The sequence below is a fragment of the Cavia porcellus genome, unplaced genomic scaffold, assembly GCF_034190915.1.
Source record: "Cavia porcellus strain 051 isolate PalLab524CR breed Dunkin Hartley unplaced genomic scaffold, mCavPor4.1 scaffold_18, whole genome shotgun sequence".
NCBI classification, from domain to species: domain Eukaryota; kingdom Metazoa; phylum Chordata; class Mammalia; order Rodentia; family Caviidae; genus Cavia; species Cavia porcellus.
Genome location: NW_026947501.1, coordinates 15,714,374 through 15,738,195, shown reverse-complemented (window position 1 = coordinate 15,738,195; position 23,822 = coordinate 15,714,374). Strand labels below are relative to the sequence as shown.

General features: G+C 41.9%; 1 long non-coding RNA gene across 1 annotated transcript; it reads left to right on the top strand.

Annotated features, from left to right (window-relative positions):
• Positions 1-3,660: 3,660 nt before the first annotated feature.
• LOC134471482 (uncharacterized) lies at positions 3,661-5,191 on the top strand. The gene is made up of 2 exons (XR_010040928.1): positions 3,661-4,119; positions 4,909-5,191. It is a non-coding gene; the product is annotated as an uncharacterized LOC134471482 (long non-coding RNA).
• Positions 5,192-23,822: the final 18,631 nt, after the last annotated feature.

Here is a 23,822-nt window from a genome sequence, read left to right as displayed (position 1 = left end):
GAGGGTCAGCGAAGTTCAAGGCCGGCCTGAGTGAGGCTCTGTCTAAAAATAAAAAAAAGGAAAGGAACAGAAAATCTGTGTGTGAGTTCTGATGCTGCTTGGAATTCCTATAGGAAATACTAGTAGAGGTAAACAGTTAGCAGGTAGCTCAGAATCCAGGGACAACCACAGAGGCTCAGGGAGCATGATTCTGTAAGCCAAGCAGCTTGGGCAGTGGTCTGGAGAAGCATAAATGGGGTCTTGGAGGTGAGCAAAGGCCACTGTCTGGCAGGTGGAAGGCACACAGATTAAAAGGGAGCGCTGTGGCGCTGCCTCCCCCTCTGCCAGGCTTAGCAATCTTGATAGTAGCTCATGGCGCTAAAAGAAGCCAGCGCCTCTATAGCAGGAGAAGTTAATTTTGTCCATGAGGTCAAGTCCGTGGACATCCTGCCATTACTCAGGGAATTATACTTCTAGCCAATTGGTGCAACTGTAACGGAAGAGGAAACAAGCACTTGGGGGAGGGCAGCTGGCTATTGTGTAAGGTGTTATGGTATGGTTGTATTAACTGTCTATTCCTGTGTAACAAATTACTTCAACCCTTAGGGGCCTAAAGCAATATAAACATACAGCATTTTACGTAGTGGGGCAGGAATTCAGGAGAAATGTAGCTGAGTGTGTCTGTCAGAAGGTTACTCATGAAGTTAAAGAGAAGTCCTCAGGGCTGCAGTCATCTGAAGGCTTGACTGAGCCCAAGGTCCCTTTACAAGGTGCACTACGTGGCTGGGACCAAAGCCCCAGCTCCTTGCTGGCTATTGGCAGGTGGCCTCAGGCCCTTCGCCTGTGGATCTCTGCACAGAGCTGAGAGTGTCTTTATGCCATGGCTCTCCCCAATAAGCGACCCTTTTAAAATCAATACTTAGAAGTCAAACACGTCACTCTGCTAAAGTGTCTTTGTTTGAAGCTTAACACTTATGCAGCCCACATGCATGAGGAGAGGTATTAAGTTCATTTTTAGGAGAAAAAAACGTTAAAAACATTGTGGTTGAATTTAAAGACCACTACAGTGGTGGGTCACTTGTGTTTAATCCCCTCGAGAAGTTAAAGGGTTAACAGGAGTGACAGGGAATGTATGACAGACAGGTGAGCATAAATGTGCTGGTATGTCCAGTGTTGAAGTCTATTGTGAGTCATAGAAAACCTTTTTTATTTATTTTGAAATTCAAAGATGGGCTCCAGACAGGACTGCTTGTTAAGTTGGATGAAATTAAAAATAGTTTGAACGTTTGGGAAGAGGGGGAGATGATTAGTTCTCAGGATATATTAAATGTCCTCACACGAGAAGGGAGTCAGCTATTGGGAAGAGCTGCTTTGGAAAACATATGCTGTGTCAAACTCCGCCAGCAGATGCAGAATCTGCTGCTAAAGTTAGCTCCTGAGAACAGGGCTGGATGGGCTGCCATCACAGATGTCTCTGGAGCCAGCACCCGAGACAAATATAATTCTTACCCCTGGAAAGCAAGACGCCATGTGAAAGCCTTCTCACCCTGGTGGAGGGGTTAAAGGGAGGTGTGAAGGCAGATTTAGGACCCCAAATGCCAACTCCTCTGTGATTCCTGAGAATAACGGATGATTCTGAAGCTCCAAGGTATGCTGGTATTTTGCATTTCTAAATTTGGGAATCCCTCATAAGGTGAATTCTTGTTACTTTAAGAGGAACCCATGCTATGCAAAATCCAAGGTCTGATTTGAAGGCTTCTGAAACATGTATTTTGAGATATATAGTTTGAAATGTTAGGGATGAGATAAGTGTTCAGAATGCCTAAAACAGTCAAAGAGGAGTTAGAAAACTACAATAACGAGAAATGATTTTACTGATTTCTTTAGTGCAGGGAGCAAAAGCTTTTCCCAACCAAGGGGACCCAGTTTCTTGGTTAGTGACACACCAGTGATGTCCAGGTACTGAGCCATCCAACATCACAAGAGCAGTTTCCCAAAGTAGGTTTCACAGAGTTCAGTTCATGAGGATGCTTCACAAAAGAATTCTATAACAAAAAATTTGGGGACGGGTACAGAATGATTCCCTGTTGGGAAATCAAGGAGCACTTCCACATTTTAATGGCTCTGAGAAGCCCTGAAATACACACTTGTTTCATTTTCGTTGGCTACTTAGTTCACAAACAGAAGACCATGGACTGTCCCTCTGCCACACCAGCGTCTACTGATCTCCAGCTCCTGACTTTTATCCCATCGAAATATTTGCCCCTCGAAGGGGAGGTCTTCTCTCTATTATTCATAATTATAGTTCTATACCTCAAGGCAGTGCCTAGAATTGGAGGAGAAAGTGCTGTAAGGTCCCTCAGTTCCAAAACCCTACAGCTAATTCTGTATTCACAATTTTATGTTCTTTCCCTTAAAGAACTTCGTAATTACTATCAGCTGCAGATCTCATAAAACCTAGATCCATTGCTGCCTGGAACACTAGCGATTCAACAAATAATTATTGAATAGATGAATGAACATATAGATGCTGTGAGACTAGTGTTCCTTGCAACAGACACGCTGGGAATACCATCCTGCAGACTGGAGATTCTAGACAGGGAAGCACAGTGGTTAATGTGCATATTAGCTTGAGGAGCATAAAATCTCACCTGGGAAAGAAAATAACTTGAAAATGTTGGAGCTGGAAATAAAGCCCAATTGATTGGTAATTGAATATATGGGCTTAACAATGTCTGGTCTTCTCACCAGTTAGAATTTATCTGATATAGTGTGAGAGAATTTCATTGTGAGGGTTTAGAGGACAAGCAGAAATCACAATGTGATATTTAATCATCCTGCCAGTCACAAAGATTCCTGAGAGAGAGTCTGGTGCCCCTGGACAGAGGCCCTTGCACTCGTGGGTTGGCCAGGCTCTACCCACCTGGCCCAGGATCTCCCTCAGATGTGGCAAATTGGATTCTGGTGGGGGAGAGGATGAACAGAGAGGTCTGTAAAACCCAGGGCTGTCCAGCTCTGACCCTTCCCACCAGCTTTCCCTGTTTTCACTTCTAAATGAGTATTTGACCCTTAAATAATGAGGCAGGTTTTTAATAGTCCCAGCAGCCCTCACACATCCAGATGAACATTGTCTTTTAAAGACGGGCTTTGGGGAGTAGCACATGGGCTACAATACAGCTGTTACTAATAAAAATGTTTGTGGCCCTCTTTAGGAATTGCCTTTTGTGTCAATTATGAGGCGCGTGAGACAAATCCATCCCCTTGGCCATATGTTGTTTTTGACCAAAAATGGTCTTACCGAGCTTATCCTGCAAAATGGCCCAGCATGTTCATCTAGTTGGATGTGGGAATCACTTTAGGATTTTTATTCAAATTCAAACCCACTGTCAGAAGACAAAAATGTGCTGGTATTGAATGTTCCAACGTTTATGCCACGTGATCTGAAAGCAGCTCCTCGAGGGAAAACAAAAGCCACCTTGATCAAGAATGCACCTCTGGAGAGGCCCAGGCTCCTTGGAGGCTGCTTTTAAGTGGTGGGCAGGGTCTTCACTGTGAAGTTCAAATAGAGTTTTGAAAATTCCAAATTCTAGCTGCCTGTCAGAGCCCTCTGAAGGAGCTGGTTACACTCTCCATGCTCAGACCCTCTCTTCAGAGGCTCAGATTCAACTGGTTTGGAGTAGGCACAAGCAGTACTCTGCATGGGTGTGAGTGTTTATTCCAAGTGTGCAACCAAGTGTGCAACCAAGTGTGCAACCAAGATTAACCTCTATGTTAAACAATCAATCTTATTAACTTCAGTCATGGTTGTTCCTGTTTAAGTTTTCTGTTGAGATAAAAATCTGTTGTGACCAGGCCAAGAGGCACCATTGAAGGTTAATCCAACACAGATGGAGGGTGGTTTGGGGGCTGGATTGTCATCAGTGTAAAGTGGCACTGTGTGCCATGACCACAAGGGGGCAGACTCTAATACTGAAATATGCAAAGGTTTTAGCCTTCAAGGAGGAAAAAAAAAGTAGAAAACGAAAGGAAAATTAGTTGAAGGTTTTGTGATCAGCTTGCTCTTCCCCTCAGTAGGCCGTTCAGCGCCATCATGTCATCTCACGGTCCAGCAATGGAGCTGTCAGTGCTGACTACAGAGAGGTGGGTGGTAGAGAAGCAAAAGGTGCTGATGGCTTCTGAGCATCTCGGTTTGTGCGTCACCGTGTTGTGGCCACTATTCCACACCGCATTCAATCCTGTGAAACAAACAATCCATAAAACAGCATTATCACCTGCTTTTTATAGATGAGGAAACTGAGGGCCAGAAACACAAAAACTCCTTGGTACACAGCATCACAAACTAGTGAGTATTAACAGGAGAGCAGAGTTGCAGAATCAGTTCTTTCTGATTTCTAAGTCTGCTCTTTTTTTGACCTTCACAGCCTATCTGTGAAGAGATGGTGCTTTGGAAGGTGCGTTTTCCTTTTGTGTGTCATTACAGATCTGATGGATGAAAAGGAATGGCTGGATGCTGTCCTTAGAGATGTGAGCCTCAGTTGCAGACGCACCACCATCTTCTACAGATACAGAGAGTGAGATACTGTGTCTGCATACAGAGCTTGTAGGTGTAGAGGACAGAGTTCATTGCTATCTGCCTATGTGCAAACTGTCATCAGGTGCCTGTGTGCCCCAAGAGAGTAAAGACCGAGGGGGTAAGGCCCTGTCTATCTCACTGATGTAATCTGGAACATCATGCATACTATGAAATACCCTAGTTGAAAAATGCATGCATACATGAATACATGAAAGTCTTGAGGTCTCGGTTAAAATCCTGAATCTGAAACTGAGCAGCTGTATCATCCTGTATAAGTGCTGTCTCCTCTCTGCATGCAGCTTCCTTATCAAAAAGTTGAAGTGATGGTTCTAGATAACATCTAAGATTTCTTTCAGATCCCACCCTGCCAGACTCAGCGCCCCTCCCTGCACTGGGTGGATGGCTGTGAGGCTCGGAAGTTCGGCTCTGGGGCCCAAGGAGAAGCGAGGAGCCCCTGAGAGCCTGATGTGACCGTGACGAAGCGCTCCTCACAGCTGTCACAGAGCCTGAAATGAAGAACATGCCCACAACGCCAAATATGTTCCTGTTGTTTTATCTTTCAAAGTAAAAAATATGAGACAGGGTGCCCTAGAGGGTGAGCTCTATGTGAATTAAATATAATTGGAGAATCTCAATCAAGATCTAAGCAAGGGGTGATTTGTCTCATTCTTTACATATTAGGACCGGGGAGGGAGCCTCAGTTTCTGCCATCTGTGGCTTCCCTGACTGATCTTTCCACATGGGAATGTCCGACGAGTAGCGCCTGGGAGGAGGGAGACAGAGGGCTTTTTTTATTGTCAGTGTTTCAAATGAATGAGTTTGCCACGTTCTCAGCACCTTCCTCAGCCTCCAGAAAGCTGGTTTCAGCAGAAAGTATGCAACACTCTGTGTTCACTGAGTTCAGAGTTTGTGCAACCAGACAGCCATTGCAATGGACACTTGACAGGTTCATTTTAGTGCATATGGACTTTGGGATTTGGCACCAGACACACCGAAAATAGCTTTACTCCATACTCCATTACTGAGCATGGTTACAAAAACATGAGGGCCATGGTCATCGGAGCAGGACCCTTCCTGGAGTCTCCAGCCCATCTCTAAAGGAATGGAGATCTCTGGTCATTTTATCACCTGTAGAAAACGAGCTTAATAATTCAAGACCAGTTCCCCAAGCTCGTCCCTTGTTTCTGCTGCCACTGACTCAACTTTCTTTCACTGAAAATCTTTTTTTCTTAATTTTTTTTTCTTTTTATCAGTACCGGGGATTGAACTCATGACCGTCTACTTGCAAGGCAGGTGCTTATGCCACTGGGCTAAATCCCCAGCCCCCTCACTGAAAATCTTAATGCTACTAATTCAAAGTTATTTCTTGCTGACAATCTGCCAAGATTGCTCTAAGTTCTGTTGCTATTAATTAATTTAGTCCTTCTGACTTTACAAGACAGGTACTATTATCATCTTCAGTGAGAAAAACTAGGGGAGAGGTCGCTAGTGTACCCAAGGCCACATAATAAGTGGTGAAGGAGTTGTACTTGGAGCCCCTACGGGATCAGCACTCTCAAAAAAGTTTAAGCACCATCGTACAACCAACCGCCTAGGTCCCTTCACGCTGTACTGGTGCTGCTGGTGTAGCCTCTACCAGCAGCTGAACCAAATCGTTAACAGACATCCTTTTTAGAAATCAGGTCCTGAGAGAGCCTCTGCCTTCCACAGCTTTGGAAGCAGGTCAGCAAATGGGTTCTGAATAGGTTCTGAATAGGTTCCCTGAGGATCTTAGGGAAGTTTGTATTGTCTGTGTTCTTTTTCATCAGTGGTACAAACTTCAGGCTTTACAGTACCTGGATCTAGCTCTGGCAGCGATGGATGGTTTTGTCTTTGTTTTTTAAAATTTTTTTATTTTAAAGAGATTAAGACAAAAGAGGACATAACAAAGCAGATCAGAACAGAACAATGTAAGCAACACAGTATTTCACCACAACACAACCCGTAATTAACAGTAACTATCATAACATCTCTTTCTTTGAAATAGTTGAGCATAACTTCATATACAATAGTGATGTTTTTGTCTTGATTGACAACAGCAGGACCCAGAGACCTTAAGGGATCTCAGCAAGGAGAGTCTGACTTTGCCCCTAATAAGCCTCTTTTGTCAAATTCCTGTTTACCTGCACAAATCTTGTTTCTTCCAGAAGCACCCCCCGCCCCCAGCATCAGGGATTTGCTTATGACCTTTTTTCCCCTCACCAAAGGTCCCCACAACTCTCTGAATTTACCTTCCTTTTCTTAGCTGTACAGTATAGAAAGATCACTGGCCCTGGAGTCAGACTTGGTTTGACCTCCAACTAGGTGTAAGACTTCACCTGAGTCATTTAAGCCCTCTGGTTCTCAGATATTTTTCATCTGTAATGAGACAATGATAGCACTTGCTTCTACTGCTTAGTGAGAGGATTAAATTAGATGAAATATGCGTAATTACTTTATTGATGATGATGAGTGGTAAAATAAAACACATTATGCTTACTAGTATCATAGCCCTGGCCCCCAAAGAATGGTTTTTCTTTCTGCTTTAATTCAGTACTGTCTGATACATCCCACTTAGTACTTAATTACTTGCTATTATAGATTGTTCTGTGATTGTTTTATGTGTCATACTTTATTTTCCTAAGTAGATTGGCAAGTCTTAGAAGACAAGGACTGTTATATAATTTTTCCAGAACAGAGTTAAGCAATGGAAAGCATTTTAGGTATAATAAAAGGTACAGATAGGATCAGAGTTTTAACCCCTCACCCCAAAAATAACTTATTGGTAAATATACTATTCCCTTGTCATTTCCTGGAGCGGATTGGAGTTGCAGAGTCAGACTCACACTAACCAAGATCACAAGAGACTGATGCGTAGCACTCTGACTAGTTAAGGGTGGGAACCTGTTCTGATCACTGAAACGTTTGGGCTCCTTACTTCACCACTTGCATGGAGCTGCTATCTGGAAGCCCAATTTGTCATGGCACGGTTGCTCGGTGAGTTTGAAACCCTGGCATGGAGAAGCAGACCAGTAAGAGGCGTATTCAATCTTGCCCACTATATGATTTTATGAATCACTACACTGCACAATTCGGTCCCCGTGTCCAGGAAACAGAAAGTTCACAGTCGCTGGGTTTAAGTGCTTCTCCCAGCGAAACATCAGTGAATACACAGGGTCTGTTTTCTACTCCTCAGACTTTCCTTCCTATGTTCTGGGGTTTTCTCCTAATAAGATATCATAGAATTGATTTGGTGCCTGCTAAATTATAATTACACCCAATTTTGCTTTCTCAAGATTATACTCTGATTATTTAAATTGCTTCAATTGGTGCCTGCTTATCTATCTATTACCCATTATTTAGAGGCAATTTGAAATTTGTAGCATTCATCCCAGTCGTGCCAGAGTCCTGGCTTCTGTGTGGTTCAGGAGCTCTCTGTGGCTTTCTGAGGGTGCAGGAAGTTCTTGATTTGGGGTCTGCTCTTATCAATTGGAGCTCAGGCTTCCAGATTCCAACCAGCCTCTTGGCCGTCACCCATGAAAAGGCAATCCTGCCAATGTGTGATTTTTAAATTGTTAAACTGGTTCAACTCTTACAGAGAAACCTGGATTTTGGGTTTGGGTGTCTCACTGCTATGCCTTGTGAAGTCAAGGGTTCTGGGGCTACCTGAACACTGAAAATTGAACCTCACAGTTTCTATGCCTGGACCTGTGCTGCCTCCTCTGGCCTCACTGGCAGGGACCGACTTGTTGCTTTTTATTGCCACCTGTTCTTAGCCCACCTGAAATGGATCCTCTGCAAATGCAGGGGCCCTAAGCTATAATCCAATGCAGTTAAAAGGCACTTTCTCTCCTGCTGAGAAATTAACACCTTCTCCTTTGTCCCAACTTTCTGGGACCATTTCCAATAGGTCTTGGCTGGGAGTTAATTAAATCTGTGTTGACACATACTCAATTTCAAGTGGCTTTGCATATACAGGAAACCTGTTGAGATTTTCCCTTTTGGGTCCAAAATTGCTGATCCATCTCTTTACCCCAGTTTTTAGGGCAGGTTTCCCACTTGCTATGGCAAGGTGGAATTTAAGGTGGAAAATTTATGGGGCTTCCCACCTAAAAAAAGCCATGGTCTGCCACTTCCTCATAAAGCTTTCTAAATTTCAGGGCCTGTCCTTTGCAAGCAACTTTGTATTTTCTGTTACAAGAACTGGATTTGTGATTACAGGAAGCTCTCAGAGGCAGGAAAGAAGCAGACAGCAAGTGGGGTCAGAATTCTTAGCCAGCGGCAGGTGGTTCAAGAACACGGTGCTCAAAAACAGAGTCAAAAGATGTAAATGTAGGTCAGGCAATTTTCAATTCTGATTGGTTGTTTCATATGCACTGCCTGGAGCTTTTTTTTTCTTCTTCTTTTTTCTTTTTTTCATCAAGAATTAGAGATTTGGGTGACTTACAGGAGAAGCTATTAGCAGCAACATCTAGAATCTTCTAGACTTGCCCTGAGAGCACATGCTGACCTTACGAAATATGCATTTGTTACATGCTTATTTTAGTGACCAGAGGACTGCTTGTGAGTCTGCGGGGAGGACACCCTTCCGTGCTGAACTGTGGCCCTGGCATAGGGACCTCTCGCTTAGGTCTGTCATCTCCGAGCTGGGTCCATCTGCTGTGCATGCAGTGTGGGGCAGAGGCTGCAAACTGACTGTGTTGGGTTGTACTTTTTTGGTCCAGTACTGTTTGTTTGGCTGGTGCAGGTTTTTTGTTTTTGAGCCCATTTTAAAAATCAGGATATGGGAGTTTTCATGAAGACATGGGTGCTCTGGCAGTGCTGCTTGGTAACAGTGGGCTGCGACTGAGCACTGCTGACCTTTTCGGGTGAGAGTTTCAGGCGCAGTTCGCCATGTCCCCTGCAGTGTACTTCACCTCTCATAGATACAGTGATGTGTTACTCTGCCATCAAGAAATGTCCTGAATAAACAATCTGATTCTTAAACAGCGTAAGATAGTTGTTTACAGCTTCTATGGCAGGGAAAGGGTTTATCTATTTTTGTTATTCACTCGTGAGCCTAGAATGAGTGTGTCTGGACAACTGTCTCAGGGGTCTGCTTGGTTCTCTTGCCTGCTTTTAAAATGGAGTGGTTAGGAGGAAGGGACACAAAAGTCTGGAATGAGCATGGGAAAGAAGCTGTGGGGGCACAGGAGGGAGGCGACACCTTTGCACAGAGGATCCCGGAAAGAACGCTGAGACTGTATCTGGGCTGGGACTGGGGGTTACAGCCGTGGGATACTGTGTGCAGTTATTTGAACCAGACCCTTCTGCGCAGGAGACTGTGTGCTCCTTCAATGAGTGAACCACAGGCAAAGCCCTTATTATTTCATTCTTGTCTGTATTCCCTGTGTGGGCACCGATCTGGCATATGGGGCTTGATACGTGTCCGTGAATTGGAACCAAACTGTGTGCCATGTCTTGTGTACTCACCCCATGCCCATGTGTTGATGCTTTGCATGTGTGTCGGAAGGCACTTGTGCAGGTGCGGATGAAGGAGGAACATTCACAGCCAAAGAAAAGAGGAAAAGCATCTTGAGAGTAACTAATACATGCTGAGAAGTGCAGGGGTTTGTCGTCAGATGACAACGGCTCCTTTAGAAATATGTCCCTGCCTTCCCAAAGACAAGGGATAGTGATGTGAGTGGATTGCATTCTTGCCCTCGAGGCGCAGGAGTCCACAGCGACAGCTCTGAGTAATGAAGGCTGGGGTGAGGGCCTCGTTTGGTGAAGCATTGGCTACTTATCAGCTTCCTGTGACATCCATTCTCTTTAAGTCTGTCCCTGCTTCAAACTCAGAATACACGTGGCACATCCCATGGCACCCACGAGGGAGGGAAAGACAGTGTGACCAAGGAAGCCAAGCAGACCCAGAAGCAGGTCTCTCTCTCTCTCGGTCTGCAGTTTAGCTGTGTGACTGTAGGAAAACTGTTCAGTCTCTCTGAGCTTTGGCGTCTTTGCTGAAAAAGGGGTTCATCGCTGTACCAATTGTTTAGAGTTTATGTGATGGGTAAATGGTGCTTAGCGTTTGGTAAGCACTCTCATGGAATCACTGCTATTCCAAAGTTCAGAGTTAAGTGGGCTTCCCAATTTGCCACTTCCTTTTAATGATGTTCAGTTCTCTTTCTTTCTTTCTTTTCGTGCTGGAGATTGAACCCAGGACCTCACTCACGCTTGGCAATCACTGTATGGTTGAGCCACATCCCAGCCCAGTTGATGATTTCTTAACATCGTTGTCTGCACGGTCAGAAGATGATGGATCTAAATGTTTTCTGTTGAAGTGCAGCTCTTGGCTCCCCAGTTCTCCAGCTGTTTTCTGTGATTTGGGGTGTACACACACAGTGGTCACACATGAGGCTATGACACAGCAGACTGCTGTGTGTGTGCTAGGACTGCCTTTGTTTGGGACGAGAAGCTGGCACAGTCCCTGCTGTGTCACACTAGCTCTCACATCACTTACCCTTGTTAAAAAATGCCATCTGCCTCAGTTCTTTTTGCAGAAACCCTCTCCGACTCTCACCAGGGTGTCCCAGGGAGCTTCCTGACCACAAGGCTCAACCCTATCCATGCTGGCTGCCCACATCACAGCAGGAGGACTTGGCTCAAACCCTCACAACAATTTTCCCCTCCTCCTCCTCTAGAAACTTAGACCTTCTCCCAAGGGTAGATAGATACCCAATTTGGACTTGAACCAGAGAAAATTCCTTGTAGCCCAAATTGTGAAATTGAAGACTTGCCTTTCTCCTCTCTCCTCAGCCCAGTCATGACACGGGAAGATAAAATGCAGCATTAGCCCTTATTCCTACAGCCTGGCTCCTTGGATGAGCATGTCAGGCTGGATACCGTAGCTAAACATAAATGAACGGTTATTAATGATGGTCATAATGTTTTCTAGCAGTTAGCTGGCTGGGATTCTAGGATTTTTTTTTCCACTGTGTTTTGAAGGGTTAGGTTATTTAAACTTACCATCAAATAGAATCAAATCAAAGTGAGCTAATTTTTCTTAAACACTAATCATTTTAAGGCTATTGAACTAAATATAGAGGCAGTTCATTAAATCATTAAAACAGCCTGCAATAATGCTCACAAAGTCATTATGGAGCTATTCCCTAGCCAGAGAGGTAGTGTTGCCTTAAGCACAGTTTAATCAAATTAGATGGTGGGCTATGTCATGGGGTTTCTCCTATTGATATTCATTAAAAATACATGATTTATCACTAATCTCTGTGAGGTAGAGCCCACTCTTCCAAATGAATTTTGTAAATGTCAAGGGGAAGAAAACAGAATGGCGTATTGTTATAATAATTTAAGAGTGGTGTGATCACATTTACATTTTATATACTATGCAATTTAGGAATAGATAATAGCTTTAACAAGGCTAAACTTTTTTCCTTAGTTAAAGTTAGAACAGAGAGGCTGAACCCTGAGGATTAGTGATTATATTTTATCGCAGAGCGGGATCCACATTTGAATGATCTTTCAGTAGAATGGTGGCTGGTCCCATTGTTCAGTGAATGCTTTTTTTCAGATCCTTTGGTGGACAGATTTCTACATAAATTTACACCGTTCTGTTTGGTGAAATTACGACTCTTCATTTCAGATTCCATCATGACGTGGCACGTGAGGGAGGCAGTTTATTTTCTGGTCCTTGGATCCTCCTCAGTGCCCAGCCCTCAGACCTGCTGCCCTCTCAGCCCCAGTGAAATCTGCCCTGCTCCTTCCTCCTCTGGACTGTAAAGGGCTGATAACAGTTTAAATATTACCCCACCCAGAGGTGTTTGCATTTTAACAAGGATCAAAGCTGAAACTAAAGGGATTATGCCCTAATGGTAGAATTCTGAACATCAGCCAGTGGGTGAAGAGGATTTTCTGCTCGCAGAGGGACCCTCCCTCTGGCCTTCAAGGGACAGGAGGGCCATCCACCCAGGGCCACGCCAGGCGACAGATGGGTGGACAGAAATGAAGTAGACTAAGGATGCCTCTTCTCTATTTTATGCCTTTTGTCCTTTTAAGCTGTGAAATGAGCTTTCTGTGTTTTAAGAACCCCTTTCCTAAACAGGTGTCTTTTAGAGGGTACCCTTTGAAATATTCGGACTTGTCCTCTAAATGCTTTTTTTTTTCCCCTTCCCAAACTGGTAGCTAATGTTTGAAACTCAAATTTACACTTTAGTTTAAAACTTTCAATCTTGCCTTTAAAGGAGCCCCGAAGGCAGAAAGACACTTTAAAAAAAGGCTCAGTACCTATTCGATATGAAAATGTGCTTGTTCTTACCAAGACACATGAGCTGTCTCTACACTTAAGGTGCTTATCAAAAGCTTTTCAGAATATGACTTACAGCCAGAATGGTCAGAATCAGCAGACAGAGCTGCTCGATTTGTATAAGATAGGAAGCTTTTAGCATCTTGGCCATTTAACCTAATCTAAAAAAGAAACACTGCTTAAATAAAAATCCTACCTATTTTACACTGCTATGCTATACAATAATGGAAATGCCCACCCTTCCCTGCACAGGAATCTCTAACTTGACTCTTGGCTCAGTGGGACGCTCTCAGGACCATTTCCCATACCAAAATCAAGATACAAGGGGGTCTGGCCATTAGCCACGGCATCTCCTGCCTGTGGGATAATGGAGATGTGAATAGGACAGTGCTGAATTATTGGCAAGAACTGACTTAACTTCTCAAAATAATAAACGAGAGTCCCAGAAAAGCCTTTTGTTAAGTAGCTGAATGTCTAATTCACCTGGGACATTGTTTCAAAATTCATTTCATCTTTGATAATTTGATGAAAGAAAGCACAGTTCTGGTGGTTTCTCTCATGGAAGGCTGCACACACCTAAGGGTAGGGCACATTTATTTTGATGATTGATAACTGGAAGTTTGGTGGCTTAATGAGAAGGTACTAGATATATTTGAAATGTTACTGCTTTCTCTTCATTTGTCAGGGAAACACCTTGATGACTCGCCTTCCAAGTGTGTGCTCAGTGGAACCTGTGTTATCCATTAACGCCCTGGAAACATTACTCTTGCATATTTGTGGCTGGAGCTTTGGGAGTCGCGTGGTGACTGATTTCGGGTGGACAGTGTTGGGCGTATGTTGTTTAACTCAGAACTTCCCTAAAGATGGATAACAGGAGGCTTGGAGAATACACAGAGAGAAAGAATATTTTCTTCCTGCTCTCCTGGTATCCCTGCACTCCCACTGAGGACCCCAGTGATGGCTTTGCTGTCATTTACTTAAGGATATTGACTTTATTTTTATTGGGCTATTAAAATTCCACCAGAAATAAGAGGACTGAAATTAGATGCCATAGAATTAAGGTAGTTGGATGGGACTAAGGTGAACAGCTTGTTCTGGTTTTCCCTTGTTTTAACACCAGTAGTGTTCAGAGAGACATCTTAGTCCTGAGCAAACTGGTGTAAATGCCGAGTCTGGGAAATTTCCTGTCCTTGTTCTCTTTAGACCTCTTTAAATACGTGGGAGAGCTGTGACTTGCCCTATTTATCTGTCTATCTATCTATCTGTCTATCTATCTATCTATCTATCTATCTATCTATAGATTAAGAATATCTCCTTTTAAAGCATCCTACTCTTAGCCTTTATAAAGTGGAATATTTAAATAGTTTTTAATCTATTAATAAAAGTCATTTCTTACATCTATAATTCTGTTAACAGTTAAAAAACATTTTTGGTTATTGCCCCATATGATTCTGAATATTAGGGTTATAGACCTATTTTAAAGGAAAGAAAACTGAGCCTCGAAGCCATAGTCAGCTTCCTATCTTCGCCCTTATCCCGCCCTTGGAGCGACAGCTATCTTGCTGATTGTTGAGACTAGAAGAGTCTTTGCCTAATAAGTATACACAGATCACGGGCTTCCTGCCCAGGATGAGGGCAAGCAGACATAGTTTTGAAGAAAGGCCAGTTAATTTCTTCCCAAAAAAGAGATGATGAAGTCTTATCCAAAATCCTAATCCCACCCTCCACATGCATTTTTAAGCTGTAGATTTCTATTATGATTGGTGTGTGCGAAGGCCCTTCAGGGAGAAGACACACATACATGTTATTAGCAACAGTATCTAGCATGGCCTATGTACAGCGGGCAGTTTAACAAGCACTTTTGGGTGACACATTTGAGTTGTCAGGTCCTCAGTTCTCCTGGCTATTAATCCTTTTCTATCATAGCATAAAAGACAGATCTTCAGACAACCAGCAAAATAAAAAATTCAAAATGCTCTCCAAGGCTGGCCCACAATGGCAGGAGGAGTTGGGATGGAGAGTGGGGGTGGAGGGGAGTATCTTAAAAAGATGAACAAGATTAGTATCATTTGCATAGAATGGATGACTGATCACTGGGCCCTACAACCTTGGGCACTGACTCCGAAGGCTATTTTTAGACTGAAAGGTGATGAGGGGTTTCCATTCCAAAATTCACCTTTGCCTTAATTATAATTACCAGGTTTTACGATCAACAGCATATATCCTTGCAGGTGACTGGGTTTCTATCTTTTGAGTACAGATTCCTAATGCATACCTCAGTGCTAGCACATGGCAAGTGCTCAATATATATTTGTTGAACGATGAGTATCATAAACTTGGACAAAAAATAAAGGAAAGGGAGAAAGGTAATGTTTATTATTAAACTACCTCTGCAATTCTACACTTAATAATAATACCATATGGTAATTTCAACTGCAGGAGGTAACAGAAATGACACCTGTAGAAATCACATTTAATGAAATCTTGATTGCTACATAGGTATGTTACCAATTACTCATACTTCTTCACCTGCTTTAATTAAGTTTTGGATTTTCTTCTTCTATGGAACAAGATTCTTAGTATTACTAAGATTCTGAAAAGTGGGCAAATGGATCATGTTTCCTATTTGACTTATAATACAAATGTTTGAAGATGTAAACTGCAGGTGAATGTCCTAGGATGTAGGATAAAGGAAGTCAGGTTGGCGCTTACCCCTGGGATCATACTTGATGAGGTAGCCAATAAATACACAACCAGGTAAGCACTAGTTTCCAGGAGTGAGGCACAAACCCAAGTTCTCTGCTTATGTCCACTGAAAACAAGTACTGCTTTGCTTAATGTGGGCTTTCGAAACTCCAGTCATTTTGACTTTCAGATGAGAACTGACACATCACAGAAGGTGCCCTTGGCCAGGGGCATTTGCATTGCTCCACTGTGCAGGATGTGTGAGAGGGTCCAGGAACAGTGACTTTCTGATACCAAGCATAAGAAATATCTCATTTCTGTTCCAGGTCCATGTCCTTTCAGAGCAGGACCTATAGCACTACAGCTTACAGCTCATATTTCCCAATGGAAGGAAGAGATAGGAAGTTGAATATTCCAGAGAAGGAGTAATAAAATGAGCACGGACAGAGGAATACATTTAGCTCTAAAAAACCAGAAAGGATGACCCAGCACAGAGGGTTCAATTTCCATTTAACTAAAGAAAAGCATAGAGAACACAGTTGACCCAACATAGGCAAGACCAAGCTGGAGTTGGAGCTGTTGTCAACCACCATGACAGTAAATGCCATTCTGAAGTGTGTTCTTTCTTATCACCAATATCTCCATCCAGGTTACAAAAGCTACCACTAGATTTGAAACTGGCCAAGATCTACCTGCAAAGAAAGTGTCACTTCTGTCTTCTAACTAATATGACAGCAGTGTCAGGGCATGTGGAGATGAGTGGTGATGCTCAAGGGCACACAAGCAGAAGAAGAGGGCAACGACCATGGTGGGGTTAAGTCTCTCATCTCAAAAAAGAAGCTTGGGCTGGGGATTTAGCTCAGGGGAATAAGCACCTGCCTGGCAAGTGCAAGGTTGTGAGTTCGATCCCCGGTACAAAAAAAAAAAAAAACAAAAGAAGAAGCCAAACTACATTGTGGAAATCGAACTCAAGTCTCCAAAAGTCTCAAAAGTTCCTTTGAGAACAAATTCAAGTGAACAGAGAACTGACACGCTTATGGTCATATTTCTCTAAAGGATGGATGATGTCTCTTGATTGTCGCACTGGATAAGCAGGTGAGGCAGTGAATTTTCATGTCAGTTTTTGGGAGTGAAATTTTATATTAGGTGTGTTTTTCTTGCCTTTCACAAAATGAAAAATTTTTATCATTTAAAAACTTGGCCTATGTATTTTTATTTATCAAAAGCTGCTAGCTTGTTGAGAATGAATTTTCTTCTATCCTTAATTCAAAAGGTTGGGCACAATTTATCAGTGTGATGGAACTCTTTTATGACGTGTGAAAAAGATCAGTGTTAAGAAGCAAACAGATACATTTTTTGCAATCATTAACTATCTTCTTAGTTCATAAATCTTTCCTTCTCCTGCTCCTCAAAGCTGAAAGAGAATAAATGCAGTAATGTCCAGGCCTCTTGGAACTTTGACACTAAAAGCAAATGCTTATATGTTATATGTTTTCTATATTAAATTTTATTTTCTCCTTTTAAATATATTTCTCTGAAGGTGGGAGGAGAATGTGTCATGTGTTAAAATAGACTCATTTCTTTTTAGTCAGACTGCCCATTGAGACTAATTAAAATACTATCACATAGAAGAGTCCACACATAAGAACTATTTTTACTAAAGTCTCTAAAATTAAAGCTTTTTTTTCTACCTGGGCAGAAAAGCAGGTGTCAGGGCAATAAGAATAGTGTGATCCTGTTTTTGCAACTTGAACCAGCTGCACGTGCTTTTAATTTGAGGAGCATAAGCTATATCAATAGAGGTATTGATAGTGGTTCTAGGCATTTGGGGTCTTCAGTGTTTTCTGACTTTTTTTTGTCTTTTTTTTCTTTGAGTGTCCATTGCTCTTGTCATAAAAAGAAATCAGAGCTTTAAAAAATAATCCTCCTAAGCTTTCATGGGCTTGATGTGTATACGTTTGCTTGGCTTATTTCCGGAAGTCCTTTGTGTATGACTAGCTCCTCCCTCTGCCATGATTTCCAGTGATGACTGCCTCCGATGCCCAGATGCTTCCTGGGAAGATGAGGAGAAGGACCCTAGAGACGAGGAAAAGGCTGCTCTGGGGTGCGGGACAGCAGAGCTCACCTTTTGCTCTCCTTTTGGGAGAGTCGACATCAATGATAAACGAAATCTTTTCTCCCTGTCAAAGTTTAACATCACCTAGCCTCACTTTGCTTTCCTTTCTCTCTATTTCTTCCTCTTCCCTTTATTTTTTCTTCTATGAACTTAAAGTTTCTTTGAGATAGAGACTTTCTTTTAGCGTGTCATTATGGGGCTTGGAATAAGGTAAATGCACAATATGGTGAATAAAACCCAGAGATGCTAAGCAATTTATCTAAGGTCACACAGTTGGTTAATAGCAAGAACAGGACCGGAATTCAAGCTAAATTAGGAAACTCACTGGCAATGGGAAACATATTGTGCCAAACTAAAAACCTCATTTGTGTCTCCGACAGAAATCTGTTAGTAAACTGAGGAGCACACATAGCAGGTGTCACCCAGACAGAGGCAGAGCTCAAGGAAGTGAAGCAGGGTTCACTTAGGACGTGTTTTGGTACTGCGTGCTGAACCCCTATTATTAACATTGCTTGTTTATAGCACGACTACTTGTAGTCACTGTCTTCAACTTGTCACACGTAAGAAAGTACAGTATGCAGCACCGTATGACCAGCATTGTGCCTGTGTGCTGGCCATTCATGGTAAATCTATCCAGCAAAGAAAAAAATCTGTCCACACTGAAATCACAGTGAACCTGTTTTTCTCAAAGGATCTCAAGAGACAAAGCACCGTATCTGAATGCAACAGAAGTGCAGATGAGGGCTTCTCCCCACTGAAACATCCACGTCTCGAGGCCGCCTGCACAACCCCCAGACCCAGGAGGTAAGAGAGAAAATCACTTTGTGGGGTACAAGCATTCTGAGTAATTGCCTTCTTTGGAAATGGAAGCATTTCATTTTTCCATCTGACAAACAGAGGAGAACTTGTTTTCAGGGAAGATGCTGGACTTAATCGTCCCAGGATAATGGTTACCTTTGACCAAAGACACAGCCCCGGGAGTTGTGGCTTCATTCCCTTCAGACGTTGATCAAGTCTGAGTCTTCAGGTCGCTTGTGACATGTTCTATTTCCATAACTCCCTTTGAAGGGAGTATCCTATAATTTTTCCCCACTCTTTACAGTTGCTGCTGATGGTGATTCGTATCTCTCCCAGAACCATGCTGGGTGGAATTGACCCTTTGCGAGCCTTCCTTCATGACACACTGAATAGGAAAATAGTGGGGTGGAAAAGGAAAAAGCAAGCGATCAAAGAGGGCGGTAGAGATGGCCCTGGGATGACACAGCCGGGAATCGGCTTGTCTCGAGTGTTCGACCCTCACATGCCTTTGCATCCATATCCATTTTGCTCTATTAAAGACACCGTGATTTGAAAGTCCCTGAGACCTACAGAACTGGCCTTGGAGGCATGAAAGCTCTTCAGTCAGGCCAACAATCTGACTTGTCTTTGCACTAATATTTTTAAAAATATTCACCTTGTATTTAATGTGATACGGAAAACACTTCCTAGAAATAAAATTTGTAGTCACAGGCCAGTTTTCTTGCTAACTCACTTCTCCGGGTGGAGGCAGCGTCAATATTTGGGAAGAAATCCAGCAGCATATTTTCTGCTTTTCACTTGTGTCTCCTTTTCAGTTTCCTTCTGTGGTGATGCCGTGAACCCGACCACTCTCTGGAGGAGGAGGCTTAGAGCGTTTACATTTAGATAAAACACAGCACTTGCTCCTGACGGTAGCCCTGTGTCTTGCATTATGAAGCTTCAGAATTTCACTGGTTGTCATTGGCGCCTGCCTGCTCCCACGGTGGGTGTCCCTGTTGAGGCACAGCTTGTCCATGAACGGTGCAAAAATGTCACTATCAAGAGCGCTGCTGTGCTAAGAAGAATCATCCTTTATTAATTTTTAAAAAAAATTTACCTTTTAGAACTTTTAACTTTTCTTACTGCACCTGAAAATTCTTGTGAATCTGTAATTATTTCAGAAGAGAATTCTCTTCACTAAGCTTTCCCAACCATAACATATTTTATAACTGTCCTGTAATATCCAAGTCAGAAACCGACCTGGGCGTATCTTTGACCGTACTCAGTTTTCACCGCTTTTTAAAGCCTGAAGGCATCTGAATGTATGCGTGCATCCGTATACAAAGTAGTGTGCACTTCTGTTTCATTTATAGACAAATCAACTTCTACATGCTGCAGAGACGTTGTAGGATTATATTAGTTTGTGAGATTGCTTAGCAAAGTCCAACAAATGGTACGGCCCAAGAAAGACATGTACTAAAACCTAAATTAAGGTGTTGGAGGGTTTGTTTTTCTCTGAGGGCTGAAAGTCTGTTCCAGGCCTCGCTCTTAGCTCCTGGTGATCACTGGCAGTCGCTGGCATCTGCAGACACAGACAAGTCACCCCGTCTCTGTATTCACCCTCGCATGGCCCTCTCTTTCTGCATGTGCCTGTGTCCGAGTGTGTCCCTTTGACGAGGACACGTGCCACTCACACTATAATGACCTCATTTGACTTGGTTACCTCAAAATAGGGAGATTCTGTCTCCACATGAGGTCACATTGTGAGGTATTTGGAGTTAGGACTCTACCTACATTTGGGCAGGTAGCAAAGTTGAATCCACAAGAAGGACTAATTCATACTGCTTCAGGTTATGCTGAGTCCTGGGTGAGCTCTGAGTTACCCAACACCACATTTCCGGGTTATCCTGTGATTTTCAATGCTCTATACAGATCAGCACCCTGCTTTACTGCCTGGATAAGTTGACAGAGAAAATGATGTGTGTATTTGAGAGCTCAGTAGCATACAGGAACCCCTCTTTCTCTCTCTCTTTCTCTGTCTCTCTCTCTCTTTTATTTTTTCATTACTTTGGATTGAACTCTGGAATCACTCAGCTATACTCATAGCTCTTTTTAAATTTTATTTTGAGACATGGTATTCCTAATTTGTGCAGGTCTGCCTCAAACCTGTGATCCTCATGCCTCAGCCTCCAAACTAACTGGAATTACAGATGTGCACTGCCACATGCCACTGTGTATGTAAAGTTTCTATACTAAATTGCTGGTTCTTACCAAATATGAGATATGCAGAGATCATTCTTATACTGTATTTATGTTTCCAGGCACCTTTTTAAAATAAGAAGGCACTCTCAACAGCAAGAAAAAACCCAATTCAAAATTGGCAGTGGCAGACTTTGAAAGACAAATGCCACATTTTCTTTGCTTTTCTAGCAAAAAGTAACACGAAAGTAGGAGGCTATTAAAGAGAAACGAGGGAATGTATAGTGAGGGCAAAGGAAAAAAATGGGGGGTGGGTGGGTGAAAACGATCAACATATGTTATAGGATGGACAAATGTGCTGAGATGAAACCCATTATTTTGTATAATGAATATGCACTGTGAAAAAGAAAAATTAAAAATAAAAATGTTACGCTAAAAAAAAAAAAAAAAAAAAAAGACACAGGACTCGACCAGTCTTCGAAGAACATACACAAATGGTCAGTAAGCCCACAAAAAGATCTTCACCATCTTTAGTCAGTAGAAAATGCAAATCATCACCACTCCTGTTTGATAGTACTAGAAACTTTAGCCAGAGCAATCTGGCAAGAGAAAGAAATATAAGGAACATAAATAGGAAACAAAGACATCAAACTATCCTTATCTGCAGATGATGATAGGGTCCTTTACACAGAGGACTCAAGAGGCTCCACCAGAAGTCTTTTGTAATTAATAAATTCAGCAAAGTAGTAGGACACAAAATCAACTTACAAAAATCAATAGTATTGCTATACAACAATAATGAACTTACTGAGAAAAAAAAATCAAGAAAACAATCCCAGTCTCAGTCCTAAAATTTAGATGGACCCAGAATAGCCAAAGCAATTTTGAACAAAAAGAACAAAGCAGGAGATATTATAAAGGTACATCTCAGAAAGTCGCAGTAATAAAAACAGCATGATACTAGCACAAAACTAGACATGCTGACCAGTGGAACAGAACTGAAGATATACAAAAACCCCGTGTACCTTCATCCATCTGATTTTTGACAAAGGGACCAAAAACATATGAAAGAGAATAGACAGCCTCTTTAATAAATGGTGCTTGGGAAGACAGGTTATCCATGTGCAGAGGTATGAACTGAGACCCCATCTCTCATCCTGTACTAAAATCCAATCAAAATGAATCAAAGACCTAGATATAAAAAACAGAAACAATGAATCTGCTGAAAGATAAAATTGGTAAAAAGTAAAATAAGTAAAAACAACAACAAAAAAATACAATCCCCAAACAAACCTTTTTTTTTGAGATAGGATTTTGATGTGTAGTTCAAGCTGTCCTTGAACTGACTATGTAGCCTACGTCAAGCTGGCTTTGAACTTGATTCAGTCCTGCTGCCTGAACCTCGGATGTACTGGAATTACAGGCATGCACCGTCACACCCGCGTAAACAGGTACATTTTTTGAAGACATAGGCATAAGCCAAGATTTCTGAACAGAACTTCAGTTGCACAAGACTAAATATCAAGAACCAATAAATGGGATTGTATCAAATTAAAAAGCTTCTGCACACCAAAGCAAATAGTCAATTGAATGAAGAGACAATTTACAGAATGGGGAAAATTTGCAGCTACTTATTAGACAGAGGAGTAATATCTAAAATACATAAAGAATACAAACAAATTAGACCCTCCCCCAACTGGAGTGTTACAAAGCCCAATCCAAAAAATGAGCAGTTGAAATGAATAGACACTTCTTAAAAGAAATACAAGTGATCAAGAAATTCATGAAAAAATGTTTAGCATCTTTGGTCATTAGAGAAATGTAAATCAAAGCGACACTGAAGCCGGGCGGGGTGGCCCATGCTTGTAATCCCAGCACTCCGAGGCTGAGGCAGAAGGATCCTTGAGAGTTCAAGGCCAGCCTGGGCTACAAAGTGAGCTCAAGGCCAGCCTGAACGGCATAGCGAGACCCTGTCTCAGAAAGACAAATAAATAAAAGTAAAAAGCAACACTGAGATTTCACCTTAGCCCAGTAACAATGGCTATCATTAAGTATAGTAAGTACTAAAAAACAAACAAACAAATAAACAAATCCCCAAAAACAAATGCTGGTGAAGTTGTGGGGAGAAAGGAATTCTTCTACACTGGAAATCAGTGTGATGTTTCTTCTAAAAAGTAAAAGCAGATATTCCAGTTGATCTAGTTATTCCTCTTTTGGGTATTTTTCTGAAAGAATTGAAGTTATTGTATTTTAGTGATACAAATATATTCATGTTTATAGTCACACAATTTACTACAGTTACATTATGTAAGTGACCTATTTGCCCATCAAAGTGAATGGATAAAGAAAAATATTTAATGGAATAATAATCAGTCATAATAAAGGATATACTTGTGCCATTTATAGGAAAATGGATAGATTTTTTTTTTTGGTCTTTTTCCTTTTTATCGGTACCAGGGATCAAACTCACGACTGCCTGCTTGCAAGGCAGGCGCTTATGCCTGCTGAGCTAAATCTCCAGGCCCAGAAAATGGATAGATCTTAAGACTATATTGTTAAGAGAAACATCATACACAGGAGAATAAATATATGGTTTCTCTTATATGAGAACCCTAAAATATGGATAATTTGTAGAGGAGAATAAAAGATAATAGGAAACGTGGAGGTAGACTTTGTGGGGATGGGAGGAGAATCTTGGGAAGGAAGAAAGGGGGAAGGGGAAGAAAAAATGGTTGGATGTGATACGTGTATGTAACAATTCCCCAAGATGAGTGTAATTATTATGTATTGCAAAGATACATCAATAATAAAGAACTAAACTTATGAAGGTTAAAAAAGACAAATGCAATCAAAAACCTTCAGATATAGTTCCCCATTTATTAGGATGGCTATAATAATATTTTCAAAGGAAAATAACACAGATTGGTTAGGATGCACAGAAACTGGAACCCCTTGCACGTTGCTGGTAAAAACATACAATGCCATAGAAAACTTGGGAAACAGTCTGATTCTCAAAAGATTAAACATAGCACTATAAACTAACAATTCTATTCCTACTCATATAGCCAAAGGAATTGAAAACAGGGACTCAAGCAGATATTTGTGTTGTGGTGTTCGTATCAGTGTTATTCACAATAGCAAAAGTAGGCCTAAGTCTCAGTATGTGAATTTTTAAA